We start from the raw sequence: 25,174 nt of genomic DNA, 5'->3' as shown, positions 1-25,174 counted from the left end.
CTAGGATTCTTTCCATCCAAAGGGAAGCCAAGTTACATCTTATAACACCCAGTGAATTATGATTTGGGGCTGTGGTTTCTTTTGCGCCAACAACAATATGACTTATTTGCCTTGGGATATTCCAGTATTTCAGAAAATGATATTGTATTTTTTAAGAGGGTTGGGGGGTGGAGGGGGAAAAATGCTTTCTATCAATCAAATAACGCAGAGTGGGCAAGAAAGGGGCTTTTTACATTCCCAAAATTATTTACAAATTAGATGGGAAGCGAGCCTGTGTTTGTGCTTGTGTGACAATCCGCCTGACTGAGGAATTCCAAAACTGCGGACACCCTGTTACTTGAGAAAGATACTCATCGGAGGTTGGCCTTGCAGATGTTTTTTCCCGCCTGTGAGCCATCCAGGTTCAAAAAACCGTGTGGTGCATTTTTAAGGCGGCAGCCCCATCCGACCCCACTGTTGTATCCGCATCGGATTCTCACCTTCAGCCTAACCTTGCGGGCTCCCTTACAAAGCCCCGTCCGTCGGGCGTCCGTAGAAAACAAACCGATGCGTCTGCCCAGAAGGAGCCGAAAGTCCTAGGAACGCGCCCCGTTGGCACCCCAACGGGGAGGTTATCATGTGGGACGTATAAGATGGAAGATACCACCGGGCGGCTGCGGGGATGCACCTCGCCAGCGCCGGCTCGGGTTTCCTTCTGCTCTCCGCGCCCACCCGCCAGTGGCAGCCGCCCCCCACTGCGGCCTTTGCAGGGTTGAGGGGCGCCCGATCGGCCGGGGGGCGAGCAGGGCGGGCGGCGGAAAGTTTCAGCCTTTTGCCCGCGCCGCGTGCGTTCCGGGCCTGGCGCGTCCGCCCCGGGCTTCCTGGTGGGGCTGGGCGGGCGGGGGAGGGGCCGCGCAGCAGCAGCGGAAACCCGAGCTCCGCGATAAGAGGCTGCACGGCGACATGCAACAGTCTTTTCACTGCAGCTGAATGAGTTGTGGCGCTCACCATGCTCCCGTGACCGGGCACTGACAAGTTCAGTTTTCAATCGCGGGCCTCTCGGAATCAGGACTCCCACAATGCCCTGGGCACTCGGTCGGCAGTCGGGCTGCTTGTGAAAAAAACATGTGAGAGGTAAGTTTCCATGTTCACAGTTTGCCTGCGCTGCTGGGCGGCTCGGCATTGTCTGGACGCTCTCGGGGCTGGACGCGGCTGGAGGAGGAAGTGCGGGGAGGCTCGGGGCTGCGGCTCGCGGCGGCGGGCACTGGCTCACCCGGGCTGGTCCCCGATCGCACCATCTAGGGGCTGGAGGGGGATCGGGAGGTCGCAGATGCAGCCCGGCTCCTGCAGCCCGGTCCTCGGGCTATGCGGACACTGTCAGAGCGCAGCCAGCTTCCAACTTGGCAGCCGAGAGAGAGAGAGGAGAGAGAGAGAGAGAGAGAGAGAGAGAGAGAGAGAGAGAGAGAGAGAGAGAGAGAGAGAGAGAGAGAGAGAGAATAAACAGGTGCGTGCAAGTGTACTTGCAACTTAATGACCTTGGGGTGCGGGGGGGGAGCGAGCCCATCCGATGGGAGCCACCGTTTCTCCCCAGAGACCCCGCATCCCTGTCCCTGGGGCTGCCCTCCAGCCCGGTTTGCATCTGGGCCGAATATGTGCACGCAAAGGTTAATTCTCTGCCTGCTACCCATAAATTACGCATGACATGTTTAGCTGGGCTTCCTTATATGGAGAGCGCTGTATTTCAGGCCAGTTTGCCTTTTTGCCAAGTTTACAGGGCGGAAGACGCCCTGCCTGAGCGGGCGCCTGTCCCCCCGCCCCCCACCGTTTTGTAGTGCGTCACTCAAAGCGGTAAGAAAAGTAAGTACAGGCGCTCTCGGGGTGGAGCCGCAGTTGGTTGATTGAATTGTTTCCTTGAAAGGTGGAAAGGTAGGAAAAGTAGTTAGTACTTGGGTTCAGGTTTTTAGACAAAAGCAGGACAAATATGTACAGCGCTCCCCGCTCCCCCGTTTTTTTCTTTCTTTCTTTCTTTTCTTTTCTTTTTTTTTTTTTTTTTAACGGAGCCGGAATCTGTTATTGGTAGTCGTGTGTCATGTGAGAATACTTTGATTCCGGAGCCTGTAACATGAGCAGGTATATGGTGGAGCTTATGCTTGCCCCGCACTCAGCACTTTGCAACTCCAGGGGTGTTGCCAGAAGAGCAATTGTGTTTCTAAGTCTCTCCCGGGCCCGGGAGCCTATGCAGCTGCCGTGTGTCTGTGACGTGTTTCCGTGGAGTGGGCTTCCCTAGGATTCAGGTTGAGCAAGAAGCTGCCCGCAAGGTTATTGCCCCTGCCTTTGCTCTGCGTGCCCACCTGCGCAGGCACATGCGCTAGCCATGGAAGGTGAACTCTGCCGTATTCTGAGGGATTGCCTCACCAAATTGTTACACCGAGAGACAAGTCGCGATGAGCGCCTTTGGAGAGGCAGGCCCTCTGCAACGGGCTTTGAAATGCTGCCCCGGTGCACGCGGTGTCCCTCCGTCCTGGGTTTGAACGCAGTGCCTGTGCATACACGGGGGGCATTTATCGCCCAACTGTTCTAAACCAGCATGCCATCCACACTCCATGTTATCTCTGTGTGGGTTCCTGAGAGCGTTGGTGTGTCTGTTTGCCTTGCTGAGATAAAGCAGTATCACCCAGACAAGTTAAAATGAAAGTTAAGGAGCGTAGAATTCGTCCTAAGAGTATTTAGTTCAAAATGTAGGATGTCTGAGGGGTAGTTATAGCCAGAGACACGGAATACAGTTATTTGGTAGCCCGAGAGAGCGCATCGTTGTCACTTGTCTCTTTGCTTTATTAAAGCTGGTGACAAGTACAGCTCAAAACTGTTTTTATGAGGAACCCACCGTGGTCTGATTTTCGTCTGTGTTCTGTATCTGCATGGGAGTGGACGTTTGTTTGATGACTGTGTTAGAACTTCTCACAAGATGTAGATGTTTTTCGTTTTGTTTGCTTAATGGGGGGGAGGGGGTTCCTCTCTGAGGACTACAAAAGTTGCCTTTTGTGCTTGAGGGAACAGGTTGGGTCAGCACCAGAAAACCTGTTCACCCATCCATCCGCCTGTAATTACAGTGTCATCCAAGACATACTCATCAGGTCTTATTATTACGGAGAGACGCAGAAAACCTCCCGTGTGCTTAGTTTAGTTTTCCTCCTCGTGTAACTAAGAACAAATTCGCGTGCAGACACACATCAAGTGCGATGCTCCTCTCGGCAGCTATGCCAACAGAGAATCCAAAATGGTTTATGGTTTGAGATATTATCGCGTGTGTTTACATTCCCACATTGGAGGCAAACGTAGACTCCAAGTTGAATTCATTAAATCTTGGTTCCAACATTCTGTTCTTCCTCTGGGCACAGAATTCCTATGCAATGAAATACTGGGTTCTGTTCCAGAAAATGAACAGAATATCCCAAGGTATCTCCTGGGGGAAGGGGCGGGGGAAGGAGGGCAAAGTGTAAAACTGTATTTCTCATTGAGGGAGGTGTGTTGCTTCATTACATAAAATTTCCTATCCTCTTTGTAAGCAAAACTAAACTGTCCTTGCATTTATCATTGTCACCATACATTAGGCCTGTGTGAGATATATCTATTTATGGAAACAGAGAGAGAATAGCCTGGCTGCACCTTCTGGCTGTCTGCTTTGTTAGAAGATGCTCAGATTAGAGTTCATCTTAGATCTTGGCTTAGAAGAAGCCGAAAAGAATAGGTGTTGAGGGTTTCTTATACTCTAAGAAAGGGAGTATGGGCACTAGATATGTGGGCCTGGGGAATGAAAGAAGGAAGTGAGAGACATTTACTGAAATGTCTGGCTCAGTATATAAAATACTAACAGCAATACCGATCATCCAGGATGTTACACAAGAAGATTTTAAAGCGTGTGGCCAGTTAGGCCACAAAGCTTCATCTTACTGGCAGTGTCGAATGTCCAGTATAGTAACCACTGGCCGCTTATGGCTGTTGAGCACTTGAAATTTGGCTGGTCTGGATCGAGATTTAGTCTAAGTGTAAAATACATACTGGATTTTGAAAACGTTGTATGAAGGGAAGAATGTAAAACATCTGATTGATATTTTTATATTGATCATAAATAGGTTGCAGTGATAATATTTTGGATATATTTGTTTCAATAGAATATGTTATCAGATAATTTCACCTGTGTTTTTTTTTTTTTAACTTTTCAAATGTGGCTATTAGAAAACTTAAAATAACAGATGTGGCTTGCATAACACTTCGGTTGGACAGTGCTGTTCTAGAATAAAGGCGGAGAGCAGGACTCGGAGAAAGCCTACAGAGCTTGCTGGTCAAAACACAATAAAATGAACTATTATTTTCTTCAAGCTAACGCATTTTAGTATATGTAGACATTCCTCATCATTCTTATCCATTGTAACCAAAGTTTGAGAAAATACACCACCTAACATCTATTTTTATTTCCTCAAAACTACTGTTTAGTTTAGAGACTTAATGGTGAGGAAGTAATAACACAGAAAAGACTTATAATTAGGGGATGAGTGTTAACACCTCTCAAAGGCCAGAATAGAGTATGATTGTTACTTAGGAACATTTAGAGACACTATAGTTATCATTGTCCCAAAGTTACCAAACATGAACGAGTCTCTCAAATTTATTTTAGAACAGAGCTTTCGGTAAGTAACAGTTATCTTCAAATGCTTAATATGTATTTTCCTTTGCTATAACTTTCTTTCCTTGGAAAATTAAAAACACCAAATAAATCCAAACTCCTGACCAAAGGTTAACCAAAGATTAATGAATTCACGACGATGGGAAATTTGCATCTGTAGGGAAGAGGGTGTTGTTTGGAACGTTAGAAAAGGTAAAAATAGGTTTCTGCGGCAATGTTATGGGCCTTGAAGAATTTCCATACACAGGTATCTTTATAATTTGAACACGGCCTTGAAAAACCATCTGACTGGTAAACAAAGCACAATGGCATAGGTCCTGGAAGCATTCCTTTTTCATAACCAAAGTACATTTTGCTATGCGCAGTGAGAGTTAGGCTGAAAAAAAAAAAAAAGCAGTTCTTTTCTAACTATATAAAGTATGCTTACTTTTATTTCCTTGAAGGATGCCAAAGATATAAGCCAGGAAGGATATAGTGGGGTTTTTGGGGGTATGTGTGAGTGTGGAGGGGGGCAGATTTTACTGGGAACCTCAGAAGAGTTGCCTTTGGCTGGTTGTCATCTTGAGTCTGTCCCCCACTGTATAAGGCAGAGCTGCCATTCGTGTTCAACACATGTTTGGAGCGTGAGGAAACCAGGATCCCTGTGAACACTGAAGATCATTTCTGATGAGTCATGAAGCATGCTCATTAATGATTGGAGAATTAATGATTGCAAAGCAGAGGATTCAAGAAGAGCTACTGACATACGACATTCCATGTTTCCGGACATAGTTTGTATTTTTAGATTTGAAGTAGGGAAATTGATTTGTTTGCAGTTATTTTTCATATTATAAAAACATACATTCCTGTATACCCTTGGAGAAACACTTAGCAAATACATGGTTGCAATTTTCTACATACTATTAATTAGATATTTTTTATGATTCCAGTATATCTCTTTGAGATGATTATTCATGTTTAAAAATGATCTTTGACACTGGATTTCCTATATCCGTGGTAATGATACATTCACGTTTTGTTTGTTTCTGTCTTACCTGATTATAAGAGAGCATTACTTTTACAGTGATCTTTCAGCGCTCTATGGGGATAGATAACTCTCATGGAAGTAGATAGATAGTCTGGGGTGGGTGGTGGGAGTCAAGTGAAGTGACAAAAGGAATAGGAGGGCACAGGGCCTGCTGGGGGGGAAAAGTTGTAGGGAAAAGCTGGGAGCCATTGACTGAACTTGCCACACTCAGTATTCTCCAACCCAAGACCCCTGTTGATATTTCTGCTTACTAAATTTTCGTTTCAAAATGCCTATGAAGGGGTACATCCATTCCTGTAACACTGTGCTTACGTACATCTGTTTTGCAAGCCCCAGTGCAGGCATTACAAGAAATGACCACCGGGGGTCGGTGTTTTGAAAAGTGCAGCACTGTATACATGTAGGAGAGACTCAGTACTATTGGCATTTTACGTTATTCTATCTTTATATATTTATTGAATTTCTGTCCATATCTTGAAAGGAGTAAAATAGAGTTTGGTGTGGGGAGGGGCACAGACAACCTCACAATGTATAGATTTTATTTTACCGCGCCAGATCCGACTAGATGTGTAGCCTGCAAAAAACCATTGACTCTTCGTTCCTTAATTTGTCCAGCTCTGAAATTATAAACACACAAATAATTACTAATAGTAGAAGCTACTACTTGTTATACATATATTTTTTACAACATATCTCATCTAAGCTTTTTACAGCTGGGAAATAGGCCTTATAACCTTTATCTTAAAGATTAAGTAGCATGACTAGAAAACACTTTTTGTCCTTTGTAGAGCTATGAGTCTTATTTACTTTTTCTTTATTTTGATGTCCATATTTCTAACCATATTTTTTTGTCTTGCCTTCAATGCTATATAAAGAATAGTGATGCCCTAGCCGGTTTGGCTCCGTGGATGGAGCGTCGGCCTGCGGACTGAAAGGTCCCAGGTTCGATTCTGGTCAAGGGCATGTACCTTGGTTGTGGGTACATCCCCAGTAGGAGGCGTGCAGGAGGCAGCTGATTGATGTTTCTCTCTCATCGATGTTTCTAACTCTCTATCCCTCGCCCTTCCTCTCTGTAAAAAAATCAATAAAATATATTTTTAATAAAAATAAAGACTAGTGAGGATGGTAAGATCTATAACAGTGATTTCTAACATTTTGGACTACTTTCTGTGTGCCAGATTAAGGTTCATGAATTAATTCCTATATTCCTCAGAACAACCCTATGCTGTGGGTACTATTAATACCACAGTTTATGGGAAAGCAGGCACAGGCAAGTTAGATACCCAAGGTTACTTAACTAAAAGTAGCACAACAAAGCAGTGAACCAAGATGGCCTGATTCAAGAACCCATGATGGGATGTAAAAGAATAAAAAATAGATTTAAAAAATACTTGTATTGGGTGCTGGTAGGAGATTGAGACCATCAACATTTTGGAGTATTCTAGTCATGTTTCCTACAGTATTTAAGGGGACTCTAGAAGAATGGGTAGAAACTAAGAGGATAGAAAGAAAAGGCATTGGGGGGTAGGCCGTTAGTAGGTAGGAAGAAATGAGGAATCAAGTGGGAAAGGGAGATGGGTAACTACATTTTGGAGGACACTGAAGAGCAGCTAGTATGTTTGATACAACGGGGAACATAAGAAGACACTTGGTTAGGCAAGCAACCTTACAGGAGTTATGATTTAGCGCATTTTATAGAGGAAGAGTAGGACACATATAGAATGAAGTAGAGATTGTAGAATAGAGATGAGGGACTAAATGAGGGAATGGAAAAGAGGCCACGTATGCTGGAGTAAAAGTGACAAGCTTAGGATCCATAGGATGTAGCAACTGATTATATGTAGGCATTAAAAGTGATGGGAGGTATTCAAAATCATTTAAAAATATAGTAATATTTATTAAAACTTCATTAACATTCTTTCTTTAAACTTTAATGTTATCCCTGTTCATCATATTGCTACTTGTGAGACATTTTATTTTAAAAATAACTATATTTTAAAATACCAGCAAGAGAAACCCACTTCAAATTATGTTTTATCAGGAATGAAAGCTTAAATAGAAGATACATATTAAATTCTTAAAACATTTCGTTTTGTGTCAGACTCCTTTAAAGCACAGGATCTGACCATAGAAGATCACCAAATTCTTTAACCCAAACAGGCCGTTCCAGAGTAAGCATAATTTCATCTTTAGGGGTAGATTGCTATTTGCTAGGAAAGGCCTCATGGTTGGCAGGCAGTCCTGGTCTCACTAATGTTCATGCAGAACACCAGTGTGACCTAGGCTCAGCGATGAACCAGGTGGCAGGGAGATACATGATAAAACCAGATTGCAATGTACTCAATGTGCTTGATGTTTATACCTCTCAGGCCTTGCTATTTTAGGGGAGGTGTTAGTATAACTGTGATATTCTTTTTCCTGGACAACAGAATGATTTACATATGGGAATAAATAAGCAGTTACATTGAGTTCACAGTCACCTGGAGTTGTGAAGATAACTAAATTTCAAGGAGAATAGGAGGCTTTATAGGACACTCATGGGCCTTTTTACTTAAGGTCATCACATGCTTTTGCAAGTTAATGGCTTAAACATATCAGTAGAAAATATCATAGCAATGATAGCTTATGTTATATTATGTTTAATATACATAGAGAAATTCCCATGAAATCAAGACATTTGAAAAAAAGATTTATCACTTATTTCTTATTTAAATGGTCTATATCCACAAAATATAACTTAAATGTTATACTGTTTATATATCTTTATAGTATGTTTACATAGAGCCAGAGAAAATAATTATCATTAGTGCTTTATTTCACCTTTTATTTAGACGTGGAACATGGCTTTTTCTGTTATTAGACATTCCCCCCCCCCATCTGGATTTTGCTTTGTACTATAAAGATATGGTAAAAATCTGTTTTTGATATTAAGATAATATTTAGAAAATGTTCATTTTAAAGTAACTAAGATTAAATATTAAGTATTATAACAAAAACTTCTTCTTTGTCTTCTGTGTTCAAGATAAATTTTACTTCAGATTATTTTTCAGCCATTATTTGAGTTTCAGTGCTCAAATGTCTCAGGGAAAGCTGCATTGTCAACTTAGTGGCATTTCACTTAAGGCATTTGGTCTTAAATACCCCATCCAGAGGACTCTAAGAGTTTGGATGGGCATAGCAAAAGTGAACATCAGAGAATACAGGCAAGTCTTGGATCCAGGTGTAGAGACTCTCTGAGGTATTGTATTACCTTTCCAAAAAATAATTTGAAATGTCCAGAACAATAATTGAGGCTATTGGTAAAATATATACAAATAGAATTCTGCGTACTGTTTTCTGAGGGACCATATTTACTGAAAATTACATGTGGGGAATGACTTTGTCAGAGAAATATAGTTTTGAGGGTTGGATTTTTAAAATAAATATTGTTTTGGGAGCAATTAATATAGGAAGAAATTGTGTCTGTTTGTCAGTAACAGAGTATAAAATTTAACTGCTGAGGTCTTTTCACTTACTAAGTTATTTTACTAAGTTTAACAACAAGGTGATATAGGCAAGTCACTTCATCCATCGTGTTTTGCTGAACAGTTAATTAGCAAACCTATTTTGAGCACCTGTTAGAGTTAAGGAAGAGGTTCCAAAGAAGAATTACATAGTTTATATTCTTTGACATGTAACTGGCTTATAATTGGGGAGAAAGATGAGAAATTGACATATAATTGGCATGTAGTTGTTGAGAAAGACAAGAAAAGTTAACAGTATAATTGGGTATTGCTGCTGTACAATTGAGTACCAAGGGAGGAACTTTGAAGAAGGAAGCCTTTGTGGAACTGAATGGTCAGGGCATGCTGTGTGGCGGAGGTGACACCTGACGTAGGTAGGAAGATTACAGAGTCTACAGAATATGGAGAGAAACAGCATGAACAGGTGGAAATAATGAGGCTACTTATTTGAGCATCTTCTCTGCAGGAGACATTGCTGGCTTACATTCTTTTGGGAAACACAATCTTACCGTGGTGCTAAACAATTAGGGAACAGACCTCTGTGGCAGGAACCTTCATCCTCTTGATAGAGATAAGGAAACTGAGACTCAGAGAAGATGGCCTATATATCCAAATTCACAGAGCTGGTGAGCAGCCCCACTGAATGGCAGCCAGGTCATTTCTCACTAAAAAAAAAAACCCCAGCATTCTTTATTTCCCCTAAAGAGTGAATGCGGTATAGTTATGATCCAGCAATTTAAAAACTTCACTCATACAACATCTGACACAAGTCAAGAAGGGATACATTTAATGTAATACAAATAAAATTTTGTCTTAAAGCTTTAAGGTTGGATTAGAAATGGCATGTCGTTTGACAAGTGCTTATACTCATTTCTTTGATTTATAAAAAACAAAACAACAAACTAGACTCCTGTCTTCAGCAGCTATGATAAGGGCTTACAGTAGTGTGACAATTGCATTTGGCCGTTTGGGATCCTTTTCAGAGGCAGCTTTGCAAAGTTCCAGAAGATAATGTACTTTCTCACCAATAATGGAATGTCATACAGTTTTCACCAAGAAACAACAGGGGTGACTGCGGAGTGCATGCTAAATTCATTGGTCATCCTCACGTGGTCCTTTTATGCTTTCCTGTTGCATCATTTTCACACACTGGTCTGTGCTCTCCGCCACAAATGGCAAAGCCTATGACTTGAGAAGATAATCTATGCATGGAAGCCTTGTTTTGCCGGAGACACGGCATTTTGCTAACAAATTCCCCTCTTCCTAGAGTTATTTAGAACACATACCAAGTAAAACTGTATATTGTTTAGAGAAGGACAACAGAGGAATCTTACGCCATTGCTTTGGGCCTCAGAGGAAAACACTCTTATTGAGTGGGTATTTGTTGAGTGCGGTGTCCTTTAGAGGGTGGAGAGGTAAGTAGGATGTGCCCTGTGCACGAAGCAGTTTCCTGGTTAGCGATTGAAATATTCACAAGAAACGTACGGGCAAAACAAAGTGGGCACGGAGAGCCAAGAATAGGCTGCTCGTGGGCAGAGTGTGGAATTTTCCAAAAACCATCCAGTAGACACACAAACTCTTTCTATACTTTGTACGTTAGACAGAAGACCACATCAACTCATCATTTATTAAAGTCCAGTATTTAAGACATTTATTTTTCTGTTTGAGTATTTGATAAGTAAGCAGGATCCAAACACAGTGTCACCCTAGACAAAACAGAAGAGATTAATTTATTTCTGCTGCTGGTATTTTGGACAAAGGTGGTACATATAATTTATTGGAAGCTTCTTCATGCTCACTCCTGGTGAGATTAAAACACGCAGTCCTGCCAGTCAAGTTTCAGAGCCTGCAACTTTTATGTTCACAGAAGAGAAAAATCCATAAGCGAGAGGTGAGCTGTATTTCACTTTAATGACAAAGGGTTTTAGATGTGCACACGATGCTCTTTTTCCTCCGGCTTTTCTTCATGTGCAGGAAATAAAGCTGTACTTTGTGGGCTAGTTTCCAAACTCCCAAACGGTGACGGTGCAACGGTGCGTGTTCTGTAAGACCCCATTCAGCTGTGAAGGGTCTGGTCTGTTCCTTGTGTCCAGGATTTAATCTGCATTTTAGGTTAGAAGAGTCAGAAGTGTTCCTTTATCACTCACCATGATTCATTTTTACTCATCAACGCTTATAAAAAAGTTGATGATCATATGTCAACTAAAATTTTCAAGAGAAATTAAGGCTCAAGTTATGCTTTTCTGAAGTGTATGGCCTAAAGGATAAGGCTCATTCATGGTGAAACAATGAAAACAAAACAAGAGTCAGTAAAGACCAGACCGTGAGCCATCATCATAACTATAAAAATAGCTGTGTATCTGGTAGGAACTTATTCTTTCCTCTACGTGACCGTGTCTAGCTCTGACACAGCACTGTGAGATTTATGAGTTGCTGTCCCTCTCTAGTCCACAGGTGAGAATATGGAGGCTCCTCACGGTTAAGGTCAGTTAATTTGCCCAAGGTCAAATAGCAAGGTACTCTGAGTGCTGAGGTCTCAACCCAGGAGTCTTGCTGTTTGTTTCCCTGAGTATGGTACAAATGAAGTACACGATTACGCGGAGTATATGGATTTGAGGTCTAATCCAGGTTACTTTTAGAAAGACGACATGAAGGAGAGAAAATGTGAAAGAAGAGTTTTAAAACACTGTGGCCATAAAAAGGCAGAAGATGGAACAGGCTTTGAAGCTCCACTGGCTTGGAAGGGAGGGCCGTATCAAATGGCCTTATCTGCCTCTGTGGTTTGCGCACCTAATACCCTCTGCCCCGGCACTTGCCAAGATCAGCAAAATCTACTTTTAGACTCAAAATCATTACCACCTGTGCAGCTCTGATGTCACTTGTGAATGACATAGCACTCTGCCAGTTGCTCAAGTGGATGGCTTTAGGTTGTACATCGTAGGAGATATCTTGAATCCAAAAAGAGTGTTGCAAATGCTCTTGTAATTTATTCAACTGCATTATTGGAAGCATTAGGACAATTAAATTCATTTCTTTCATCATTGAAAAATAGAAACCTGTTGCCAACATTAACATAATCAAACCTGTCATTGAGAATTGACATTCGCTTGGAGATTTCTGATGATGTTTTCTCACTTTCTTCCCAAACCCTAGTGGAGTAATGAGAGCACGTCTGTGTGTGTGTCATGTGGGCATGTATGTGTCTTATATGCATTGTACGTGTATATTCCGTGAAGGATTATGAAGTAGTGCGTAAGTTATAGCTAAGAATGGAACAGAGTAAATATACAAAGTGAAGGAATACATTCACCAACTAGTGTGAGTTTGTAAATTTGCTTTGAAATATTATGTTTAATATCATTTTGTGGTTCTCTGAAATGATTACTAGTATGCCAGAGATGCTAAGTAGAAACAAAAGACACTCTGATATACAAGCATAAATTTAAATATATTATTACTCTGTAATAGTTATTAAGGTTTGAGGTCACTTGATAGATAGCATTATTAAGAAACTTAATCTGTGTCTTAATGAGTTGATTTTCATTGCTGTTTTCTTCCATTGATATTAAACTTTAACCTGTTCACACAGCAACAGGTTTGTTTGTTAATGACCTGACATTAATGGATTTAAAAAATAGTTTCCTGTCATGTACTAAGAATTCTCCTGCATATTTTTTTCTCCTGCATAATTTTTAAGAGAAATACTCCTTGCTGATGTACTAATTTTGGGGGAAGAAAATTAAGCACCTATATTTCAGTTCACTGGTTCTCTGATAAATGAAGTATAATTAAGCATGCAGATTCTGCAACATTTGCTTAAATATTAATTTGGGTTCTTTTATATTCTAGGCACTGTGCTAGGCATTGAATATATAATAGTTAACACAAACAGATGCAATTATAGAGGTGCAATTATAAAATGTAGACATCTCTCAAACTTGAAATTGGCCATTGCAGAAATAATGACATTATTATGATTCTTGTTGCCACAACATTTAAATACTCTTTTCAGTGATTAAAACAATATTATTTCTAGAAGTCAGCAAATATTTATTCTAAAGCCTCTATTCAAGTTAGGCTTACCGAGTATAGGCAAAGTATGTGCATGTAAAAGTGCCATTTTAGGCTGTCTGCTTTCCAACTTAGCAAGAGACATAGTATCAAAGGAACACGCAGGAAGAGAAAACGCAGCTCTGAGTGGCAGCACAACATTGTGAGTTTAAAAGGTCAGGCGAGTACAGGAGGCTCCAGTTTTGCCACTCGGTATCGAGCAGAAAGCTGTGACAGCCAGGGCTGATACAGCTGAAAATATCTGCAGGCTTGAGGCTTGTGCGTTTCAGAAGGTCATTTTGGCATTAGAGTAAGAACGTGGATTCGCAGGGAAGGTCGAACTGGACAGCCGGGCAAGAAGATAGGTTGCTGAACCCAACCATTGTACATACCTTTCAGGGCAGTTGTTAACTGCTGTAATGGGGTCTCCTAGTTCAATGTGGCCCTCTTTCATAGAGGAAATGTATAACGAACAAGCTTTACTTGGGTAAATTCTAATGTCTCTTTTCTCTTCTGAAACTTGGCGTTGCATCTATAACCTTACCTGGTACCATGACAAATGTGGATTAATTTTATTTATGCATGATGCGTGCTTCATCCAAAAAGGATCTGAGTTGGCTTACATCAGTCAAGTGCTCGTAAAAGGGGACTGTAAAGAAGAGACATAACAAATCAATTAGAAGAAAAAGAGATGAAACGAATACTTGAGATGAAATTGAGCACTAAATTTATCTCGTCAGCTTTCTGGAAACCAAAGCAAAAGCTTTAGGAAATAGAAAAATCCTGAGTTTATTTAATAAGATCTCCTCCTATCCCATATATAGTCTTATTCTTAGCCCTTAGGGTATTTAGTTAAATAGTCTGGCTCTGCCCTTGGGTGAAATCTTGGCATGGATGTATTCCAGTTAATGAAGAAGTGAAGGCAGAATTCTTACTGACTTGTGTCCAGACCCAAATTCCAGGTCTATCTCCTGCCGTCCAGTTTCATATGAGTGCTCTAAACAGACCAGTTCCCCAGAGTTCACATTCTATGCTTTTCTGTATCCTACCTTTGCTCTCAGGATATGGAAAACATTGCATGTGATATTACCATAGTCTTGGTTGCCATTCCTTTTTGTCTGTATCCAAATGAGACTCACTCATCCTTCTAGGCCTACCTCAGATGTATTTTCTATTGTGAAACCACCCCTGACATCTCTCTCTAACTTACCAAGCTTTATTGATATCTCTGCAGTATACTTATCCCTTTTTTTAATGTACAGTTATTTGTGGGTTGGTTTTACATCCCAGATTAAGCAGTAAATTCTTCAAAGTTGGATCCACGTCTCACCCCTGTCTAGGCTACAAAAGAGGGTTGTCAATAAACTATTAATATAATCAATACATATTTTATTTAGAGGCTTAATGCACAAAATTCGTGCAAGAATAGGCCTTCCTTCCCCTGGCTGCCAGCACCGGCTTCCCTCTGGCACCCGGGACCCGGGCTGGCTTCTCTCCGGCCCTGGCTTTGTCCAGAAGGACATCAGGAATGATGTCCAGAAGGACATCTGGTCTAATTAGCATATTACCCTTTTATTATTATAGATAGATTATTTATTTTTAATGAATATGCTTATCCACTTAAGATTATTGCCTGTGTTGGATGTACTAGTATGTATTTGGATTGAAAGAAAACATTTCTTTTTCTAGGGTAGTAGGGAAGGAAGAAACAACAACAACAAAAAACCCATGAAGCACAATTAGAACAACCTCTGCATTTTTTTTTCAAAGGAGATCTTTTGGGGCAGTGGAACTGGGATTGCATTTTTTTTTTTTTATTCTTTTGACTTTGGGCTTTCTTATTAGAAAGGAATTCAATATTTACCATTTCTCTGTCATAAGGCAACTAATATACTAGTGAAAGAGAACAGGTTTGGTACATGTAAAAGAAAAGTATCATTTATGCCATTTTTTCAAACCCTGAGTGCTTTCTCCCTAATATACTTTTCTATGGTGTTAACAGCTGTCAAAAATCTGACTTTACATGGCTTAGATTAGAAGTGTTCCAGACAGCTCTTCCATCTCCTTTACTGCTTTTCAGATACTGTTTTAGTAGCTGATATAGGTCAGCCTTACTGTATGCATACTTATTTAACATACACTTAGTTTTATACTTTCAGAGCAGAATTCCATTTTACTTATGTAGGTTCCTGCTGATACAATTTGACCTCCTCTAATGAAAGCTCTGAAGAAAATGTAGGCTCTTCTTGCTCAGAAGGCAAACAAAAATGAAGTCATGCTCAAAGACAACCTTTAAATCACTTATTAAGTAGAACCCTGTGTTGTGTTAGTTACTGGATTAAAACTGATTAACAGTCTTAACTAAGAAAAAACTGATAGACATAGTGTATAATTTTCACATCTCTAAGTATATATCCTTAGTGTCCAGTGTGTACTCCATAGACGTACAAAGACAATAACATCCAACTCTCAGCTCCATAGAGGGATCATCTTATCTCCTTAAGAATCTATACGCAAGGCTTTCTCCTTCACTGACATCTCAGAGCAAACCACAGTGATGCAGTCGGGCCACTGCATCATATCCTGCTCCACCTCCAATCTCTCTGGTTTACGGCTTCTATTATATTTGTAGTCATTGTCATTTCCACAAAATTTGGCATTAGATTGTCAGCATGTGTTGTGAATTAAATTTCAGATTTGAATCAGAAGACCTGATTTGGGGTCCCAATTCTTCCCTTTAATTACCTTAGGGGGCTTTGGTGAGTTGGTCACTTAAGCATGCAAGCCTCACTTTATTTGTTCACAGGTGGGCAAGATGATATAACCATCGCTTGGAGGTGTGAGTAGTAAGTGGCAAAATTCAGGTGAAGGAAATTGTATACCAAAACATAAAATATTATCTGCTAGTGTTGAACAAAAACAGAATATATGAGTTCTGGGGAAAAATAAATTTTTCTACTTGGTTCCTCCAGTAGAAACTTTTTTATTAAAGAACCAGAGGAACACCTTGCAGATTTTATACATAAATCAGAAAGAAATGTAGCACAAGCCAGCTTCCCAAAAGTTAATCTCTGAAAGGGTTATTACTTAATGAAGGAGCATAGTTTGTAGTTTTATCTAAAATAAAGTGGTACTTATTGTGAGAAGATTAAAGCATTATTTATGTCTTTCCCCCCTATTAAGTTTAACACAGAGGTTTTACTTGAATTTAAATAGAAAGCTATATTTTAGTTATATGTGAAGAACATGATTTGACTAATTTCTATGTTAAAGTTTTTCTTATTCTTTGGATCATACACATACACACAAACATCTGTACATATCTACACACCTATACATATAATAATCCTTATTTCATATTTTATTAATGATGATTTTATGATATTGTAGTGATTATATTAGCTGCTTAATTGTTTTTTCATCTTTTTGAAAAATAACTATACTATTATAAATTATTATTATAAATATGAAATAAGGAGATGAAATATCACCATCTCTAAAGTATTTATTTTATGTATGTGTGTTTTTATATAAACTAGAGGCCCGATGCACGAAATTCATGCAAGATTAGGCCTTCCTTCCCCTGGCTTCTGGCACCGGCTTCCCTAGCAGCCCTGGCTTCATCTGGAAGGTCATCTGGAAGGATGTGCAGAAGGACGTCCAGTCTAATTAGCATATGATGCTTCTATTATTATAGATGGTGCATTTGACATTGAAATATAATAGAGACTTTTTAAAAATTGATTTTAGAGAGAGAGGAAGAGAGAGGGAGAGAGAGAAACATCTCAATCAGCTGCCTCCCGCACGTGCCCTGACCTGGGACCCAACCAGCAATTTGGGTATGTGCCTTGTTGGGGGATAAAACCAGCGACCTTTCAGTGCATGGGAAAATACTCAACCAGCTGAGCCGCACACTGACCAGGGCAATAGAAAGTTTTAAGATTGCTTTATGATCCCTCTTTGAATTTATCCAGTTTAATCCTTCAGATATACTGGCGGGAGGCAGGGGGATTCTTTTTACAAAGTATATTTTTGCATGCTAACTGGGAGTGAACTGTTGTTGAGCAGGACTATAACATAAGTGCTTTGAGACATGAAGAGTAATATGATATGGTGAGTAGTATCTTAGACTGATGTGGAGGGGCAGACATGGCATGGTGCCTGATTTAAAATAATATTTTAAAAAATGAATTTAATATAACTTTGCATAACATTTTGCTGGTATGTCAGTTTTCTATCTAGTTGATGTAATATAATCAAAAGGCATGCTACCAAATCTCCAACTAGCCATCTTTTCAGGACATATATTGTTTTTTTAGAAAATTATTGGGTAGAAATATAATAAATTATTGCTGGTGGGAGTAATATTTTAGCTTCAGTTGATTATGATTCAACATTTAATGGAATTAAGAATAACCTACGGAGTTTGGTTAAAATGGTCTTTAGCCTCAGTAGGACTAGGATAGGTCCCAGGAATATGTATTTTTTTTTAAAATATATTTTATTGATATTTTTACAGAGAGGAAGAGAGAGGGATAGAGAGCTAGAAACATCGATGAGAGAGAAACATTGATCAGCTGCCTCCTGCACACCTCCCACTGGGGATGTGCCCGCAACCAAGGTACATGCCCTTGACCGGAATCAAACCCGGGACCCTTCAGTCCGCAGGCTGACGCTCTATCCACTGAGCCAAACCGGTTTCGGCGGAATATGTATTTTTAATAGTCCTTCCCAGCTGACTGTTCAGATAGTTGAAGATTCTTTCTGGAGCATTTATATCCCAGAACAAAAAGTGTTGCTATTGATAAACTGTTGGCGGTTACTTGGGGTTTTTTAGCCAGCTACCAATGCATTGTGATTTACCTTAGAAAGTTAGTTATTGCTCTTTAAGTGCATACAATGCTGCTGGGGACACATAGACCTTTAATGACTGTCGCATTAGAAGGGTGCAGTCGGCTCTTTGGATTTCCTCATGTGTTACAGCATTTTCAGAATGTACACCACCTTAGGAACAATTAATTAAGAAAGGGGTGTTCTTTTTCTACTTAGCAAAGGAGTCCAACCGTAAGCTGCCGTGTTAGTTTGCTCATTGGTGTTCAGTACGTTTACTCTTTTGGAAAGTACAACATCCTACAAATAAAATCTTGGATCTCATCTCCTGAGAAGGGTGACTTTATTTATACTGTTGATAACATGCTAAAATCACATTGACAAAAAGATAATAAAAGCATTGGACCTACCTATCCACACGTTGCCAACCAAGCATTTTAAGTCTTTTGAGAAAAATCCAGTTTCAAGTACTTCTTTATTCTCTGAACTGTTTTAATAATTGAAAGAGAACTGTTTGAAGAGGGCTAAGTGAAGGGAGATTATTTTCTTTTCTAACAGGGCATATGTCCATTGGCAAAGGTCAGCCAAAAGCATCTACCTGTCTTGGTTCTTTTAATTGGAAGCACATGGCACTTCAGGAGAACACTCCAGTCCAGGGTCAGAAATGATGCAAGTGGAGCCCTAGCCCCAGGAGAAAGGACCACGGGGTGGGGGTGGAGGGGTATGCTTGGGCCTCTGTGAGTTCACCGCTTTTATTGTGCCTTAGCTAGTTTGATAACGCCTTGCATTATTTATAGCCGTTGTCAGAAACCATTTCCTTTAGTCAATTAGTGTCTAAAAAAGGAGGGAGTGGAGTAGGATATTTTCTGACATTAGTAGAAATAATGTGTAAAAAACACATCCCCTTAATCATTAGATATTGTGCTGTCAGAAATTTTCCAAATATAACATGCCCTGCAGACTACTAACTACACATTTTGTTGTTATTAATAAGAATAGTAAGTTATATATTGTTTGTTTTGATACACTGTCACCCCCCAAATTTACTAGTATTCAAGCTTTCAGCCCCTGTCCTTTGGCAGGTAATTACAAAATATACATATTATGATTGTTTTAGGAGTGAACTGATTTATTTTGAAATAACAGGAGTGGAAAAACTGATTTTACAAATGTTTACATTGATTAGTTGCCATGTAAGGGCTAACAGTTCAAAATATTTTGCAAAATACAATGACAAGGCTTTCGTTCTATTTGTAGGAAAAAGGACATATATCTTTTGCCCATTCCCACAATAGAAATTTACAATCTAGATTTAGAGGTAGTATCGTTTTAAAGTCTAACATAGATTTAACAGACATTGAAAAGCATTTTAGTCATTGTTGGTAGAAGTACATTTTGGTAAACATTTTTGGGGGAGAAATTTGTTATTCTAGTTCAAAGTTAATATATGCAATACTCTATGTTCAAAGTATTTATATTATTAAAACCACTCAAATGTAAGCATAGTTGGTTAATACAATTGCAGCATGGCGTAAAATAATGAAAATTGGCATTAACATAGGTTACCACTAGTAAAAAATGGACATATAGTGGGCTAATACATAGTTGTTAAACAGCATTTATGATGATATATTTCTATTGACAAAGAAAGGTCATTAATATATATTGTAGAAAGCAAGTCTCAGAATAATATGCTTAGTATGTTTCTATCGTTTCTGTAAAATGATAAACCACGTGTATATGTGTAGGTAAATGAATAGGGAACGGACTAAACACATCATACTAATAATAGTTGTTACCCTTGGGTTGAGAGGGTTCTGATTTGGCAGTAGATGGAGGGGAAATTCAGTTTGACTTCCAATAAAACTCTTCTGTTTGTTTTAAATTTATTGCAGTGAAAACATTCATTTAGCGATGTCTAAGACTACAAAAAGAAGGAAGGGAGGGAGAGAAGGAGGGAGAGAAGAAAAGAGAGATAGAGGGAGGAAGGGAAGAAGAAAGGAAAAAGATATGGCATTAATGTATGTAATTTATATAAGTTATTTGCTAGAGATTTCTGTTCATCATTTGACCTTCTATTTTACCGTCTCTTTCATTATTATTTACTAGTATATCTATATAGGAAATAGCTTTATAATTTATACCTAAACTTAATACATAAAAAAGCAGAACTATAGTTAAGAGTACAAATTGTTAATTATTTGACTTTGAAATAATTCAGGTTATTGTGGTCACTGAAGATGTGAAAGTCTAGATATGTAAAGAGAAAATAGGTTCAAAATTTAAATAGACACTGTTTGGTTGAAATTTTAATTTGCTCTTGAGCCTTTACATTTCTAATATGAGATCCTTTACTTTCACACTGTTAATCACACCACATGGTAGGTTTTTATTTTATTTTACAACTCTTGGTATTTTCATGTATGTTTGCAAAGTTACTGGGAATGAATGACTCACAGATTCCAGTTCTGCATTGTTGTTCAATGCATATGTAATGAGACTTCAGTTCTTAAGTCTGTTAGATATTCAAGGACTTCGAGTTGAGACACCCTGTGGTAAACCTTTTATGTATAGATATAAATTTAGTTATCATGGAGATGGATTATCTTTTTATCCAGTTAATCTTATCTTTTCAGATTTGTAGAACCTCCCAGTATGTTTTTCTTTTTTATAAGTGAAGCCTTATAAGAAATACTGAAATAGGCACAAACAAAATATGCCCCCTTGTTACCACCCTTTTTTTAAAAAAATAGTTAATTGTTGAGAGTATTGTTACCACCCTTTTAAAGAACTGCAGGGCTGCCTTTTGAAATTTTATGCTTCTGCAAAATGCAATGTGAAGCTCAGGGTTATTCTATAGCAATTGCAATAATATCAGCCTAATTGGTTGTTTTTCAACATCTCAGACCTAGTTAAATCTGTAATTTCGGTAGAACCTTCCCGAAAGGATACTTACGCTTCATTGAAGTGAAAATAATAGTTGTCAAAGCATGTCTTTGTTTGTAACATATCTTCCTCCTTTAAACCAGGGAAAAACAACTGGGTCTTGACTCACTATTAGGAGAAACAATTCTTGTTTGTATGTAAGGATATGTGAATTTGTGACTTCTTTTAAAAAAGCTCAAGTTCAACTGAGATTCTCTTATTTTATTGTTACTGGAATAAATTCAGTTGATATTTCTATGTTAATAAGAGGATCTTTTGATATTTGTTAAAAAGGTAATCTTTAAGATCAAACATATCAATCAGTAGAAGTATCTATAGGATTCTAACATTAAACTGTGTAACAACTTTGTGGCTTGAATATTTGTAAACTTTTCAATAAGAGCTACATATGTGAGACTATAGGGACTTTTACTGATTAAATAGAAGGAGAAATGTTTATGCATTGTGTTGTGTTATGGGAAATCCACTAATTCATTTAATTAGGATATATTCAAGTAATACCATACCATATTCATAACTGATTTCATTTAGTGTATTCTGAAGAGTAATTATTTTAGATCTTTATTTAACTACAAACAGATTTTTTATATACTTTTCTCATAATGATTAATAATTAAGCAACATATTTTGGGCACTCTTTAGTAGAAATAAGCCAATGAAAATTCCTAGATTGAAATTACTGTTAGGTTTTTTATCAGACATCTGGAAATTCAAGATTTATCTATTAAGATCAAGCTTTTAAACTCAGATATAGTTGATAGTATTGAGGGCTATTGCCACATTAAATGTTTAGGAGCTCTAGAAAATATTGCACCTATGATGATCTGGTCCCAATAGAGATATGCTTTATATCTTGGCCTGAATTTGAAAATTTCTTTACATGTTGAGTTTATAATTTATCTCAATTAATTGAGCATGCTCAAATGGAAAACAGGGGTAAGTTGATTATGGAGATCTTGTGAGGATGACATCTGTCTTGGAAGAAAAGTTGGAACAGAGGGGCAAAGAGCTACACATGCAGCTAATTTCAGTGATGTACAAGGTCCACAGGAACATTTTCCCAGTTCTCTCATTAGTCAATGTCACACTTATTTTTGAGTTGTGCAATAATGCTATTAGGGAAGCATAGGTGATTTTGCTGTCCTTTCTCAGGCAATGAAGGTCATATTTAGAAATGTTTTAGGCAGTGATACCACCATTCGCAGTAAGAAGCTAGGTGATATTGTTCAGAAGTTGTAAAGGTTGAAATTTAAAGATTTTGGCCCAAATAAAATATAACTCATTTAAATAAACTATAGACTTAATTGCATTGGGAATAACAATATCACAATGCATTGCATTCCATTTAATGTTCACAGTTTTGTTATACTAATTTCACATTTAGATTCAGTTGGGTCAATGTACCAATCTTCCTGAAAATTGCTATGATGGTGACATTTGGTTTTTCTACCATTTAGCTCCTGAGCACATACCAGCATTCTTAGTTTTGTTGTATTCTGTATTCTGGTTACTAACTGATATGGACAGATCAGAAATGACTACCTAATGCCTACAAAGTAACTTTTTTTGTGTAATAAATAAGTATAATATTAAATGTGATTAATGTTTTCTGTAGACAAACGATAAAGTAGCATGTGGTGTGTTATTTCATTATACTTTCTCATTTCTAGAATAAAAGAGAAATATTAAAAGGCTGCCTGTTTGAATATCATCAGAAAAAAATGCAGATGTTCTCTTCTTTTGCCAGAATTGAAGACTGATTCTGTCAGAAATTCACAGATGATTGTTTAAATGCTTCAAAGTTTCAAAGCCACATGTAACTGTTTGCAGTTACTCTGTGGATTTAAAAAAAAAAATCTTTCATCGGCTTCACAATTAAGGAGGAATATAAATATGGCTCAATGTTAACTTCATTGCCTCATATTCTTTCTAATGAGTGGAATTTGATGCTGGTTTCCTTCAGTTATAAAGGTGATGTTGCCAGTGTCTTAAATTGTGTGCCTATGGCTCAGACATGGTAACTTGTAAAAAATCCTTATGAACTAGTATTCAGATATACTGAGGAGAAATTCAGTTGTACTACAAATACTGATTGTTGGCTTACTCTGGACCAGGCACTGATTTGGTGCTGGCTCTGTTTGGAGAACTAACCTGACAACTGCCTGCTGTCCCGGAGCGTACATTTTATGGCAAAGGTAGATGATAAGCAAGGAGTGAGATAGGTACATAATATTATGCCAACTACTAACAAGTTCTGTGAAATAAAATTAAAGCCAAGGAAGGGTCTAGCAAGTCTGGGCTGGTGTTGAAGGTTGGATATTTTTAAAAAAATATAAATTTGCTGGGTAACATTGGTTTATGACCTAATTTTCAGGTGTATAGTTTTATAATATATCATCTGTATGTTGCATTGTGTCCTCACTACCCATGGTCTAGTCCGGTGGTAGGCAAACTGCGGATTGCAAGCCACATGTGGCTCTTTGGCCCCTTGAGTGTGGCTCTTCCACAAAATACCACGGCCTGGGCGAGTCTATTTTGAAGAAGTGGCGTTAGAAGAAGTTTAAGTTTAAAAAATTTGGCTCTCAAAAGAAATTTCAATCGTTGTACTGTTGATGTTTGGCTCTGTTGACTAATGAGTTTGCCGACCACTGGTCTAATCTACTTCTGTCTCCATTTGACCCCCCTTTACCTCTTCACCCTTCCCTCAATCCTGTTGTGTGTGTCTCTGTGGGCTTGTTTTGTTTGTTCTTTGCTTTTTGTTCTGTATCTCACACATGAGTGAAATATTGTTCTTGACCTTTCCATCTGACTTATTTCACTTAGCGCAATACTCTCAAGATTCATCCATGTTGTTACAACAGGCAATATTTTATTTTTTATGGCTAAGTAGTATTCCTTTGTGTGCATATGTATATATATTAAAATAGCTTTATTCTTAATTTTTTGAGGAGCCTTCATATTGCTTTGCATAGCGGCTGCACCAATTTATATTTCTACCAGCAGTGTACAAGGGTTCCCTTTTCTCCACATCCTCTCTTGCACTGTTATTACTTGTCTCATTGATAACAGCCATATAACAGGTGTGAAGAGATGTCTCATTATGGTTTTAATTTGCATTTACCTTACAGCTAGTGAAGTTGAGCATCTTTTTATATACCTGTTGGCCATCTATATGTCTTCTTGTGAGAAGTAGACACTTCTCTGTTCAAATCCTCTGGTTGAATACTTTTGATAGTGAGCTTGAAAAGCTTCTAGGAAGATGACTTTGCAGTGGGGATTGGATGAAGTCCTATTTAGGTACAAAGCTAGTGACCTGGTATACAAAATGCAGTGAGCCATTGTGATACATTTATCTTCTAATGACCTTAAAGCCTTTTAAATTTTACCGGGTAGAGGAATCGATTCAAAATTAACTTTTTAATCGTTGTCTGAGTAGAGGCTTCATGTTTATTTTGTCTTAACTATAAATACTTAGGGACCATAATCATTTTCTAATGTGAGTGCTCTTGGTTAGCTGCTTTTGGAATTCTGATGTTTGGGCATAGTGAGTGCATCATTAACGTTCTTTCCTTATTTCTCCAATAAGGGACCACTTGATGATTAGGGAATCAGATCTATCAGAATTTTAAAGGAATGCTTTGACAGACCTTAAATTACTTATTTGAGTTGGTAAACAGCCTTTCTTTTCTTGGCAGCGACTTGTCACCCATAGCACCTTGCGGTTTGTCTACCAGCAGGCCACACTGACATTCCATTCCAGAGGATGTGTGGTTGAAAGTTATCTTATTTTCACAGCAGTATATCTAAAACCAGTCATTTGCATATCTCCTTCATGATATTCATGATATTTACTTAGTCTTATTCTTTAAATTCTTTTTATTAAAACTTAGCCCTTTGTAAGCTATAATACCTGTGTAATCACAGGCGTGATGGGTTAGTGTTAGCATTCCAGTGCTTCTGTTAAAGGTATGTTGTTTCTGTATCAATTAAAATTTCAATAGTGTGCTGCCCCTCACTGAGAAACACTGACCTCAGCTTTTTGTTACGTAGACTTGAATACTGCTGAAGACTGCATTAACTCATTTGGACCACAGTTTTCCCCATATAATAAATAACAGCTCTGTTACTCTATTTAGGAACTTAGTGAGCAGAGAA

At 38.7% G+C, this 25,174-nt stretch overlaps 1 protein-coding gene across 2 annotated transcripts in view; it reads left to right on the top strand.

The window, feature by feature from the left end:
• Window positions 1-335: 335 nt before the first annotated feature.
• MBNL1 (muscleblind like splicing regulator 1) overlaps window positions 336-25,174 on the top strand; it is a 174,683-nt gene continuing 149,844 nt past the window's right edge. For both annotated transcript variants that reach the window (XM_080657169.1, XM_080657176.1), the window contains exon 1: window positions 336-1,113. The gene's annotated coding sequence lies outside the window, so the exon portion shown is untranslated. The remainder of the gene's footprint in view (window positions 1,114-25,174) is intronic.

This window comes from Plecotus auritus (genome assembly GCF_963455305.1).
Source record: "Plecotus auritus genome assembly, chromosome: 2".
In the NCBI taxonomy this organism is placed as follows: Eukaryota; Metazoa; Chordata; class Mammalia; order Chiroptera; family Vespertilionidae; genus Plecotus; species Plecotus auritus.
This window is presented reverse-complemented; position numbering and strand designations above follow the sequence as displayed.